The 12,980-nt window shown below is 39.0% G+C and overlaps 1 protein-coding gene across 1 annotated transcript in view; it reads right to left on the bottom strand.

The window, feature by feature from the left end:
* Nucleotides 1-12,980, bottom strand: part of LOC124155943 — a 190,364-nt gene that overhangs the window by 10,559 nt on the left and 166,825 nt on the right. The gene's annotated exons all lie outside the window — the stretch shown is intronic.

Here is a 12,980-nt window from a genome sequence, read left to right on the forward strand (position 1 = left end):
ACGCATTTGAAGAGCTCAAGGAGCATTGATGCAGATTTTATTAGAAAAGTGGATATACCGCGACCAGATAATTCTTCTACGCCACCATAAAAATAAGAGCAGTATAGGATGAAGGCTGCATAATGAATGGATGCATAAGGCTTTTTTCGTCCGCTGTTTAAGGTCCCATAAAACAATCCGGGGTAAGCTACGCTGCTCACTCTGAAAACGAGAAAACCAGTTTATTTTCTGGAGACGACATCGACTACCGAAGGGAAAAAGGGGGGCAACCATTAAGCGCTACCTTTAGTGGCATTTTGGAATACTATCCAATTAGCCTTATCTTTACGTATATTCCGACCTAAATTTGTTTTCTTTCCTCTGCTTCCCCATAGGTTTAGTGGTCTGGGAAAAAGCCTTCATCTCATTATACCGTTCTCGAATTTAAAGGGGGATAACGATTCGCTACGGCGGGTATTTCTATTTCCTTGGACGTGAAGTAGATACTTGCACCTACGAATAAAAGTCTCGTGAGATGATTTTTCCGTTAGACCGGTTCTTGGATGGTTGCTTCACTCTAGGAGTATGGACTGGAGGTAAGGGTTTAGAGAGGTTTAGATGGGTTTAGACATGATGGTCCAATCAATGTGAAGATCGTAAAGAAGTGATGTATGGTTGGATTATGAAGCTATAGATCGTAAAACACGAGAAGGCTGAAGGAATAAAATATTTTTGTCATTCTTTTGTTTTTTTCTCCGTCCAAAAACTTCCCTGAGACATTTTCAGGGTAAAACAAAAGTTCTGCGCTCCTGTAACTTTCTTAGTATTTCTACCTGCTTTCATGGACTGAAACTTAGATAAAGCAATGTTCCAACGCCATGATTTATGTTATATAATCAATGCTAAAAGCCATGTCATTTTTTTTCTTTCATGCCTCTTCGTATAAATCTAGTTTTTCTCATGTACTTCTAAAAATAATGACGCCCCTTCAAGAGACTAGTTTATTTCATTATAGGAAATACAAATCGAGTTTTCTGTTATTCTCTTCTCTATATACTAATATACATACAAATTTATACATATATAGAAAGAAGAACCAAAATTTATTGTGTATCAACAGGCTGAGAAAATTAGTTGAATTTGTCAGTCTTTTAAATTTATGGGCGATTATCGCTCTGCGTTTCGAGGTACCCTCGCAGCGCAGCAGTAAAATGCAAATGCAGCCGTCAATCCACGTCGCAATGCTATTCCTCTGTTATAACGGGTACTATAATTCGCAGGATAAATGCAAAGGCGAAGTTAGGTCATTTTCCATAATTTCTCTTCTATTTATGTTTTCTTGGTTCCATTTGTTTTTCAATTGATGGGATATGCTAATTCATGCAACTGGAAAAAATACCTCATTTTGATTGCAATTTCGTTGTTAAAAAGCGTATCATTGTCAGGGATGCGGTGCACCGACTATTTATGCAGACTAATTTTTTAAATTGGCAGCCCTGGCCAGATATACTTTCTGTTGACTCGCGCAATGAACCTGATGTAGTTTCACGAAATATTGGGCGGTTATCAAAATGCAAGTATTTGTATGAAACCTCATAAAGCATGTTGCTAATGTCATTTGTTATTGTGCAATACATACGAGGGGGGTCAAAAAATAACTGGACGGAAATCGCTGCGCGCGTCGCTCTTATCTTTTGGGATTCTCCCACAACACGGGTGTTATTTAATAGTTTCTGAGTCAGTATGAGAAACGGCGTGGATATATTCGCTTGCAGCGAGCCACCCTGACAGTTTATATTCGAAGAGTTTTTTGACCTCTTCGATTTTTGAAATGACTGATTTTCGAGAACGCCGTGCAACGTTGAAAATTTGTTCTCTACTAGGTAAAATTGATTCAAACACGGTTATTAAATTGTTTAAAGCTTATAAAGAACATAGTTTAAAAATAACTCAAGTGCACGAGTGATGTTCGCCATTAAAACGTGGAAATATGTCGACCGAAGACATTCAACGCCCGGACCGGCCTTCAGGTCCAGAACTGATGAAATAGGGTGGTTTCCTATTATTTTTTTATTGCCCAAATCGAAAGATTATTACTCCTGGAGTACGTATTTTACGCTTTTAGATTTTTAAATGATATAAACGATATCTATTTTTCGCGATCAAATAAAAAGTGAACATTTACAAGCGCGCGAAAACGCGACGGCTAAGTATGAATCCCGGGAAAACTCCGCGTGACGTCGTTCTGGTTCCCGCTGCCGCAAGTGAGGTGACCTTGGGGCGAGGCTTTGAGTGCTGATACGACTCAGGATGCTAGCAGGTAGCAGAGTACCATGCTAGCTGGTAGCGCTTGGCTTAAATAAGGATTATTAATACCCTATCAAACAAAGGAAACTTTCCGACCTTAGCCAGTTTTAATAGGTGATTATCATGTTTCCCTGAGCTCTGTGCCTCATGCATACATTGTTAATCTCAGACTAGCCTTTTTCAAATGAGGATAAAATTGACCATTGCCATTCGTCTAAACCGGTATTTCTAAAACTAAATAATTAGTTATAGTAATATATTATGAATACACTGATGGTGGGTAACGAATCGCAATCAATGCCTTCTTTGATGAAGGAAACTACTCTATTGTGGAAAAAAACTCATACCCTTGTGTACGAGAGTAATTGGCGTACTATTGACGGACTTGCTGAACAATCTGGTCATTTGTGGAGTTCATTGCCGCGACCTTAAGCTGAAGATTTACAATTGAGACGAAATAGCGGCGAAATTCATCCCACGCTTATGTTGCCTCGTGATCAAAAGCGGCACGTTTTGCTGCTTGCCGCGACTTTAGTTTTTGGTAAAAAATTGAAAAACACTGCTTCCTTACCCACCCTACTCACCAGATTTCGCACCTTATGAGTTTATTTTGTTCAACGGAATGAAATGGTGATGAAAGGGAAATGTTTCGGTCATATTACAGAGGTGAAAAGAAAATCGAAGGCGGCGCTGCAAGGCATCGGAAACGACGAGTACCAAAGGTGTTTCGCGTTGTGGAGAATACGTTTTAACCAATTTATCAGTATAAATGTAGAGTACTTCGAAGGTGACTAACGTTTTTAAGACAAAAAATCAAATGTAAAACAATGTTAATTTTGAATTTTTTTAAATTTTGACCGGTTATTTTTGGGTCCGCCCTCGTAATGCCCTTTTAATGAGGAAAATTTTTAGTATTTATCTTTAATTGTCGGTGAAAGGTGTGAGAATTAACATGAAGTTTCAAAATCTAAGTTAATACTGATATTATAATATCTTTACTAAAATTCATCATCTAGGGATGTGTGGAGTCATAATTTCCAGAGGCATAAGTTGTTTTTACTTGTATTGCAAAAATAGTCGCTGGAAAATTTGTCCTCCATCTCCTCCTCATGTTATTGCAGGGAACCTGTGTCGCGCTACTGTTGCAGTGGGTAGTGTTTTGCTATTTTTATCGAGGAGTACGAATGGGAAGGAGTATTACATTTGCGGTTTCAATGAGCTTGCTTCTCAATTCTCCCGTATTTTATGCGCTTCCATATCGAGCATGTGCGAGTCAAACAGCTAATCTATGTATCTCAACTGTCAATCGAAGTCATGAATTGGGGCGCATTCCCTTATTCTGTGGTTAATAAGATAGTGCTGTGCTGTTCGTCGCCCTAAAGCATATGACCTTGAAGAGCTCGTCCAATTTCATACTGCCCCTATTACCTTGTCACCATTTACTCCGCTCCCTTGGTTTTTCCCCGTGAGAATTTAAGCAAAATGAAGGTGCTGAAAAAATAGCTTTCCGATATTCCCGTTCGTAAATTCAGCACACCAATGAAATGTAAAAGATGAAAGGAAAATTTTACAAGCATCGTTGTATTAAAAGAACCCGTTACGTGAAAATGAATGAATTTTACTTGATTGTGATTAAGTTTTTCTAATTCACGAAAATATGTAATGACCCCTATTTTCATAGATAAAGCTAGCTGTCTCTATAATTCACATTTTCCAGGCTTTTGTTGATGCTGCACAGAACATGTATTTACAATGAAAAATAATTGAAAAGTTATTTCCAAGAAATTTATTTATCTGCCTTTTGCTTACATTGTGGGACTCAAACATTTATATCATGAGCGGAGCTTCAATTAATGTTTTCTAATGGTGGTGCTTTCTTCCTTTGCCTCCGTATCCCGAGTGGACCGATAAAAAACTCTCGGCCGACGAATAATCAAGCTGAAACCGGCTTAGAGACCGCATAACATAAACATAACTCGCGGGATGAGCCAGCGTGGGAAGGAGAGGAGGGGATGGAGGTCTTAAAAGGGAATGGAGATAGCAAGGGGGCGATGGGATGAGTGTGAGAGGGAGGGAGAGTGATAAAGGAATGGAGGGATGCGGAGTTGGTCGCAGAAATGAAGAGAGGGAGGAGCGAGGGATGGTTTGAGAGGCGTGAGTTAGTAGGGGTAGAAAAACCTCGCGTCTACTATCTGGTTTCTTATGTCAAAATTGCAAGTTACGGGAACGAAAAGTACGGGAATACTAAGCGCTCACAGTTGGACAAGTTGATTTTACGCGCAAAAAAACGGGAACCTTTTTGAGAAAAAGAATAAGTATAGGAAATACAATTAAGTGGAAGTTTTTTTTTTAGTAAATGATCCAGCGTAGAAATAAATTTATTTTCTGTTTCATTGAAATTGATTGCTTCGTTTAGACGATGGAGATCCTCAACTCGGCTGTCTTGCTTTTTTTACAGACCGTAGTTAGACGGACGAGGGCAATCTCGAATCGCGAGACATTAAAGGCTGCCCAAGTGCTTTACTCTCAATGGATTTACAAGCCCTCCGTCGGAAGTCGGAAGACGAGTGCTCGAGGGCGGTTGGGACCAAACCTCTCTGGGGAAGATCTGTGTGTGTGTGTATACGGTGAGGATCATTTGTGGGGCCGTAAAGAAAGGATTCAAGAGGCCTTTTTTTATTGATTGCAGGACGGGGTGTGGTGGTAGTGGAGGAAGAAAAAAAAAATGCCCATACACAGTGCGACCATGGCGGTTTGTTTTTGCTGGGGAGGGGTGAGGGGGATGGAGTTATGCAGGATTGGGAATGGGAGCGATAGGGTTGGGTTGTTCGGGAGCAGTCTTGAATGTCTCTTGCGTTGAGGGTCGGCGAAAGGGGTGGGGAAAAGAAGTGGGCGCTCTTATCCGTGGGCGCCAAGGGGAGAAAGAATGGAGGAAGCTGTAAACACGATAGCGTTTTCCAGTCGTCTTTTTCCAGAGCAGAGGTTGAATCGCTCGGCGGACAGCGATCGCACCTTAGAGTAAGAACTGTCTGCTGTGGATGGAGGTGCCGAGCAATATATGTATTTGGTATTTACATCTCAGGGTACACGCCCTCGGGCTTTGTCCTGCGAAAGGCAAACCAATGGAAAACCGTGAGTGAGGGTATTTTTAAAAATAATTAATAAGTCGATTGAAAAACTAATTTGCTAGTTGGAAAATAATTGATAAAATTGCTCATTCCACAAACTACCGGTTTATAGTTTGCTTTATACAAACGTCCCTCGCACCGTTTTTTTAGCAGCGATATCCCTTCATTTTTATTTAAATTAGGAAGACGTACCTAAGCAGGGGTTTCCGTTGACCTGGGTATCAGTTTACCCGGGGTGCAGTCACAGGAGCTTTACTGAGCTGTATAATTACAATGTTAAAAACAGTATTTTAGAACTATTGTTTTAAGTATGCTTGGGTAGTTGGGTAGTAGGCATTAAATCATTTGTCTCATTCATAAGTTTACACATCCATCATGGGTGATTACTCTGTATGAGTTGTTTCTTACTATTAAGGGACAAACTAAAAATGAATCAAAATACATGGAGGCACATTAAAGAAGCTATTAATAAGTGTTTTTGATTTTGATGCCAATTGAGGTATTACATACTAATTAACCCGTGATTATTTTAAGCTAAATGGAATTACGAGTCTGGAGAACTCCGTTATTATTCCCGAGATTTTGGGTTTGTCTTTTTCCCCAAGTTTTTAAGATAGCGCTTTCCAGGTAGTTTTTGAAGACTGTATTTTATACCAATTTTCTGTAAAATAAGGACATTATTTTACAGCTACATTTTTAATCATGTGTCGGTCTGATGGCATGAATTTATTTGCGCTATCATAAGTGTTTCAGTTGTTTACTCCTAGTGAGAAACATGTAATGAAATTTATACCACTTGGTGGTCGTACATTTTTATTATTTTATATTTATTTTCACATCCCCAAAAACAGCACACTGAAGGCTTATACATCAGAAGGTTCTAGCTAGTAACACTGATGGCCAATAAAAAACACTCACACCCTGGATAAGGGCAACCTACCTAGGTGGAACTCGAACCCTCAACTTTCGGTTTGGCAGACGAGGATTTTACTCCGCCGGGCAATTTGTACTAAGCTGCAAAGTTGAGATGTATTTATGTGATAAGTGACGCTATGCGATGAAACTAATGCTTGCTGGAAATATTTTTCTAAAAACACTGTCTTGGAATATTAGAAATCATATAAAAATTTATAGTTATTACAGAATGGCCTCTCTTGCCCAAGGAACCGGGACGAATATTGTCGAGACAGCGACGCCGCGCCGCATGCACGATGTGATAGGCGATTTCACATTAAGAAATTATCGCTACGCTCGTGCGGAGAATGTTGCTGTTCTCGCTGCTGCAGCGGCATGCTGCCGGCGGCATGCCGCCGGCTGAATTTTCACCTTAACTTGGTCATCTCCGGAGAGTTATAAATGTGACATGGAAACTTAAAGTAAATCGGGGAAAGGTGAACGGGCATGTAAAGGTTAGAGCTTCCTTACGACGCGTCCGGAGCTTAGTGACATTTTCCATGCTTCGTTGCTTCTGATATTGGAGCATTTTCCTTTTTCTTTCTTAATCGTTTTATTTATAAAATCATCCATGCCTACTCAAGTTAATGTACCATAGCAGAATATTAAATTATTGCCTGTGATACATTAATATATTTTCCAGAAGATTTCAATGCGTTGCTATTACGAAACTTCAAAATAAATCGCATCTTGACTTTGGCTTGGCCGATAGTTTCTTATTATTTATTTAAGGACCAAAAATATTAATTGCATATGATAAATATCAACTTGCATTCAATTAGTATGTTTTTCTATTGGTAGGAAAGCTTTAAATTTTATTTTCCAACTTTTTTCTACAATATACTGGGTAAATATCGTAGGTATTGAAAAGATTAATAAGAATAAGCACGTAGAACCAACGATCACTCTGATGAGAAATTTCATAAAATGAACAATAAACATTTTAAAGAGCATATGTTTGTGCTCTTTAGCTCGATAGTTATAAACAGATAGGCGATAGCATTTAAAATCTATGTAAAAATTATAGTATATTTGAGGAATTTTCATTAGTGTTACATGAGTTAAATAACAAAAGCTGGGATAATTTCTGGCCTATCGTTATTTAAAATAACAATTCGAAGTGCTCGGATATATCTTTATTGAATAATGAAGAACTATAATGATTATAAAGTATCGGGTGACGAGAGGGAAAATTTCAATTCAGCGTTTTAAAGTAGACCAATAAAATAAAGCGCACAATAGGATTCGGTGGCCTTGAACGCTGAAATGAATTGCTTTCAATTTTGGAAGATGAATAAGGGGAAAGACGGTTCATTGAGAAAAATATTTTTCGTGATATCCTTCGCTCTCCTGCTGATGGAAGCCAAGAGCGTCGAAATTGTAGAAAACTTGAGAACGGATCGGGGTGTAGCTTAAAAAATTTCATCGCCAAGATTCTTTCATTCTCACATGGTGTGCGAATCCATTGAGCTAGGAGCAATATCGGTTATGGTGTGTCTGGAGAAATATGATCGTGACTTCCCAATGTAATTTTGATTGACCCAGATCTATGATAATACGGTCGCTACATTTTTATGTCCCCCACTTTTCTCATAAATTTTCTAAAGTTTTTGGAGGAAAATAAGTGGCACACTTTTACCGATAGCCGCAGACTTTGCTATATTTGTTACGTAACGAAATTCAATACATATGCATATTATTATTTTATGCCATCAAATAGGAGTATTAAGTTTAAAAAAATGGGTCTATGTTTTTTTCTCGTTAATCAACAGCGTAGTATAACAAAGATATCTTTGAAAGAATAGCATTGAATTCCCATATGAAAGACGCAAGATTTGGAAGAACTTTGAATTCCTCAATTATTAATTTAAGAAGTTTTGCGCATTTATTTATTACACCTTGTAAAATTAATGCACCGTAAAATATGAACTGTAAAGTATTCTGTAAGATACATTGGGGAAGCATAAATACGAAGTGCACAGAAAGTATTTTTATAGTTAATTTTACAATCTAAACTAGGATTAGCACTACTCATTCATTCAATACAACATTATGTGATTCATTACTTTCCAGGATTCATTAGTAAATCTTTGTAGCTCGTGCGGGATTGATTCATTATTTTGCTATCACGAAATTTCACCCTGAATGATTTTTTCACTAATTGACTGGAGCTTTTTGATTTTAGGAAAGCATTTATCTTGAAGATAAATGCGCATCGCAAATTAAAATACGTCACACACGCGACATTGAATATTTTAGAATCATAAATCAATAAGTTTTCACGAATCAATTTCATCAATACATCTCTCAAAATCAATCGAAAAAAGATCGAACAGGGAATATATAATTTGCCGTCATGCTTTCCTCATTGGGATGTATTTCATTGTTTCAAGAGCCAAACGAATCCTTCATAAATCTTATCAAGGGCAATCAACCGACTTCCACCAGAAAAAAGGAAACGAGGTTCACGTCGTGAGAGAAAAAAATAACGAAGACTGCGATTTGCATATCGAGGGCGCACTCAGCTTGTGCAGGACAACGACCCGCCTCCTAGTAGGGGATGTTCCTAGTGCCAGAGAACTTGGCACGGGAGCCATTCCTGTCTCACCCCCACATCGTGTGGCTCCGCTGACACAGAAAAAAAGATCAGAAAGTGGAAACAAACATTTCCTCGTCTCGGAATGGTCTTCGAGAGAGTCTGGGATGAGAGATGAGGGGGAAACGGCTCAGCTAGAGAGGGTGAAGGAGAGAAAAAGGAGTATTGGTAGAGGTTGGCCTGGAGTGACATTTTTGTCTTCCAGGTTCTCTTTCCCGACCTACTTTTTTTTAAACCCCTTTATTCGGCTTAAAAATTTCGCGTTGAGGAGAAAGAAATCCATTAGCAAAGGTTTTAGCCGTACAATGGAATTGCATTTCGGTTATCATTTTCACCTCGTCTGGGTTTTATTTTTAATTGGATGGAAATCCTCTCTCAAATTGGAATATTTGCCGCAGATATTTGTTTCCACCTGTATAAACCCCTCTTTCGTGGCGTCCATCGGAAATGCTGAAATATAGGCGGCGGGATTTCTTTTATTTTCTCAACCCTCTCCACTCTTGAAAGCCGCCGCCCGGGAGTCTTTAGCCGAGCAGGGCAAAGAAGAAAGGATTACAGATTTCGCCGACATCAAAGCAAAAGTCTCTCATGTCCTTTTTTTATCGTTTTCTTCTTAACAATTACTGGGGTTTGCGACATGCGCTGCTTCATTCGTCGAATAGGTGCTCCACGCGGTGTGTTGCGGAGTAGGTGCCAATCCTTTTCAAAGGATAAGTCCTTTACACGATACATTTACACGTACCGGTTAATGTTTGATTGCATGAGCGATTTTTGTGAACCGGAAGGGAACATGTACAAATGCATTAATCAAATTAGTTCGGATTTCATTTTCAGTTCATGTATTCACGTAATTTGCGTGGTTATTACACAGTGTATTTTGGCGTTCACTTTCGCGTTCATACATTTTGACATCACTTTTACGTGCTAATGTACCGTGCCAACAGCCCTCCACGGGGTAGGTGACAATCCATTTCTAAGCATTTGGTGGTTTTCCGGCGTATGATTCTGATGACATCTACGTGGGTTCTCTTCCGGGAATGTGAGATGGTTACTACCTTCCGACTCCTATGCGTCCTATGGATCCTGAAGATGATGCCAGAGTTCGGCGTCGAAACGTCGGCAGCCGCCGTCTCGTTTCCTCGGTGGAAAATGCGTAAAGACTATATCAGCACCCAATTTTCGTCACTTTACCCGGCTCATCCACCATCGCATCCTCGGCTGACTAGGTCTTAGACATGATAGTAAAAAGTGTGATATGTGCTCGTGTTTCTGTTTTATAGATAGAGTAGAGATAATATGTTTCAATGAAATCCTGCAGAATTTGCGGATTCAATCAAATATGTAGGTTAAGGTATACGATCACCAAATCTTGCAGGTTATTGCACTAATGGCGCGCAATATAAATTCTATTTAACGTGCAGGTTTCACCATTTAATGAATGAAATGGAGAATTAATGAGAGAGGAGCGTTATTATAATCTGCTGAAGAAGGTGTGGTGATATTATTGGCTCGCTTGCAAACCGAGCAAACTATTAATTCTAATTTTTTACTCCTATAAATACTTTTAAAAAGTGTAATTATCGTGCGATGTAAGTAATGGGAAAGATATAAAAAGCTGTAAGTATACTAGATTCGAAACGAAGGGCCGTAGTAACATATGCATTGGTTTCCATCAATTTTGCATAGGGCTGGCTAGACGTAGCGTACTTTATCTTGGAATAGCCCTAAATAAAACCAGGTTGGGCGCAAGACGATCAAAAAATGGATCGATCCCCATCACTGTGCCATGTCTCCTGGCGCCAGCGAAATGTCACCCTCACTTTTCTTTCTGAGCCGGTCCTTAACCCTCCCCCGTGGCCTTCTCACAACCTATAAGGACAAAAGGGTATAAATGACGATATGTGTGTGTGTGTGTGTGTGTGTGTGTACGGATGAGGAAGGCGGGTTCGTATTTTTTTGTGACAAATGAGTGGCGATTGGCGCCGCTTCAAAGCTTCTATCGATTGCTCCAGTGCCGAGACCGGCTGCCACTACTTGGCTTAAGTGAGAGGCTGAAAAAGAGTTTTCCTGGGCCACGTCAAAACCCTCCTCTTCTCGCTTCATCAACTCGGCAGACCTCTTCACGGTAGGGTAAATATATATATATTTATAGATTGTATGTAGGCATATAATGTACGCGGCAAGTATGGGTGTGAGTGCAAGGGATGGTTGGCCGCTCAGATAACATCGGATAAGCGGAAGGGCGACAGGGATGGGGTAGCAGATGACTCCTACCCGACCGGTCACAGTTTGTCTTGATTTTCTGGCGCATAACTTGTTTAAATCTTGCGCTATCATGGTATATGCAGTGGACTAATATCTAGAGTCACTTGCATCTCAAATATAAAAATGATTCCTCATTACTACTCGTGCCTCGTTATTTTTTAATATTGATATATAGATGATTTTTGTATAGAGTCGAACACAGAGGATATTTCAGGAGGAATCTGCAATAATTACGGAGGTACAAGGGGAGGCAATTTGAAGCATTTTTTGACCATGTCCATGTTTTGATCTTTGAGCTTAATTCAACGAGATATTTGAGCGAGTACCAACAATTCGATTGCGCAATCTCACTCAATACTCACAATTTGTCATTTAGAGATTATTTGTTTTAGGCAATTATAATCGCACATTTTCATCCAACCTTAATTATTTTATGTCCTTAAAATCCAGATTATTAAATAAAATGTCGAAAAGGCTGGGTGCCCAAGAAAAATAAACCGTTTTCATGGTAACTGCAAAGTGCATCCAAAAATATGATTACGTTGCCATAGCTAAGTAATTAAGGAGTTGTAATTTTTATAATTAATTGTAATATTTATGGACAAAAATACTTAAAATTGTCTCCCCTAGCACCTCATGACGTATTGCAGCTTTCTCCAAAAACAACCTTTACATCCTTTGTATATCCATACACCCTTTGATAACTTAAAGATGATAGCGTAAGTATTAAACAAATAATTCGTGAGTAAATTAAGACTAAGTTCTCGTGGTGAATTGATGGATCTCTTAACTGAGCCTGCGCAGTCCGGAGTGAGACGAAGACGGATTAGCTCTGTTTAAAGGCTCTGTTTTCTAGAAAGACTTGGGAATGTTTCCGATTATGGAAAATTATAGTTGACTGACCCTTAAAGAAACATGATCTCCGAGAAGAATGAGTGAAATATTAATTTACTTGACTCTTTCAAAACAGGTGTGATAGAGGAAACATTATCTCTCCTGCTCATTAATGCATCACCTTTCAATAGTAAGTACAACAACAGTTCATAAAAGGTGAATTGAGTAATAACAGTAAAGGTTCCTTTTTAGGTAATGGTAGCCGATATTTGACTTTGCTGCACTTGTATTACTAACAATTGCCTTATTTTATTCTCTGTATATTCTACCTTGATAACCAATTGTCTGGGAAAGATTTGTTTTTCATTTCTCCTGAGTTGTTTCCTCCACATCTAGCAGAAATATTTACAAGGGTTGTGATATTGACGTAATGGGAATCCTGAATGGGAAAGAATTTGAGAAAGCATCGTTTGGAAAGAGGAGGAACGGCCATGATTGGCCAAAAGGATGAAGAGTCCCGCGGTAAAAACGATTCAATTTCTTCCTTGAAATTTGTTGAGGATTTTCTTCGAAGTCATGCGGTATGGAATGATTGTTCTCCGTCATCAAATCAAATTCAGCTGCAGTAATGCTGTTGTCAAACTTTTATGTGAACGAAAAAATCACTGCTTTACCTGAAATGAACGCAAGTAATTTCATAGTATTGGTACACTCCCCACAGTTTCAATAAATTTTAGCAATTTTCCATGAATTTGCTGCGTCAGTCCTGAGCGATGACTCTCCGTTTGACCAATTAGGCTTTTAAAATAACTTTGATCAATAAATTTTGGTACAATAATTGTTAAGTTGGTCCTTCTCTGACTTGAGGCATAAATTTTGGTATGCGGAAATGAGGTTATGCAAAAATGCAGTGCATA

The sequence above is a fragment of the Ischnura elegans genome, chromosome 3, assembly GCF_921293095.1.
Source record: "Ischnura elegans chromosome 3, ioIscEleg1.1, whole genome shotgun sequence".
NCBI classification, from domain to species: Eukaryota; Metazoa; Arthropoda; class Insecta; order Odonata; family Coenagrionidae; genus Ischnura; species Ischnura elegans.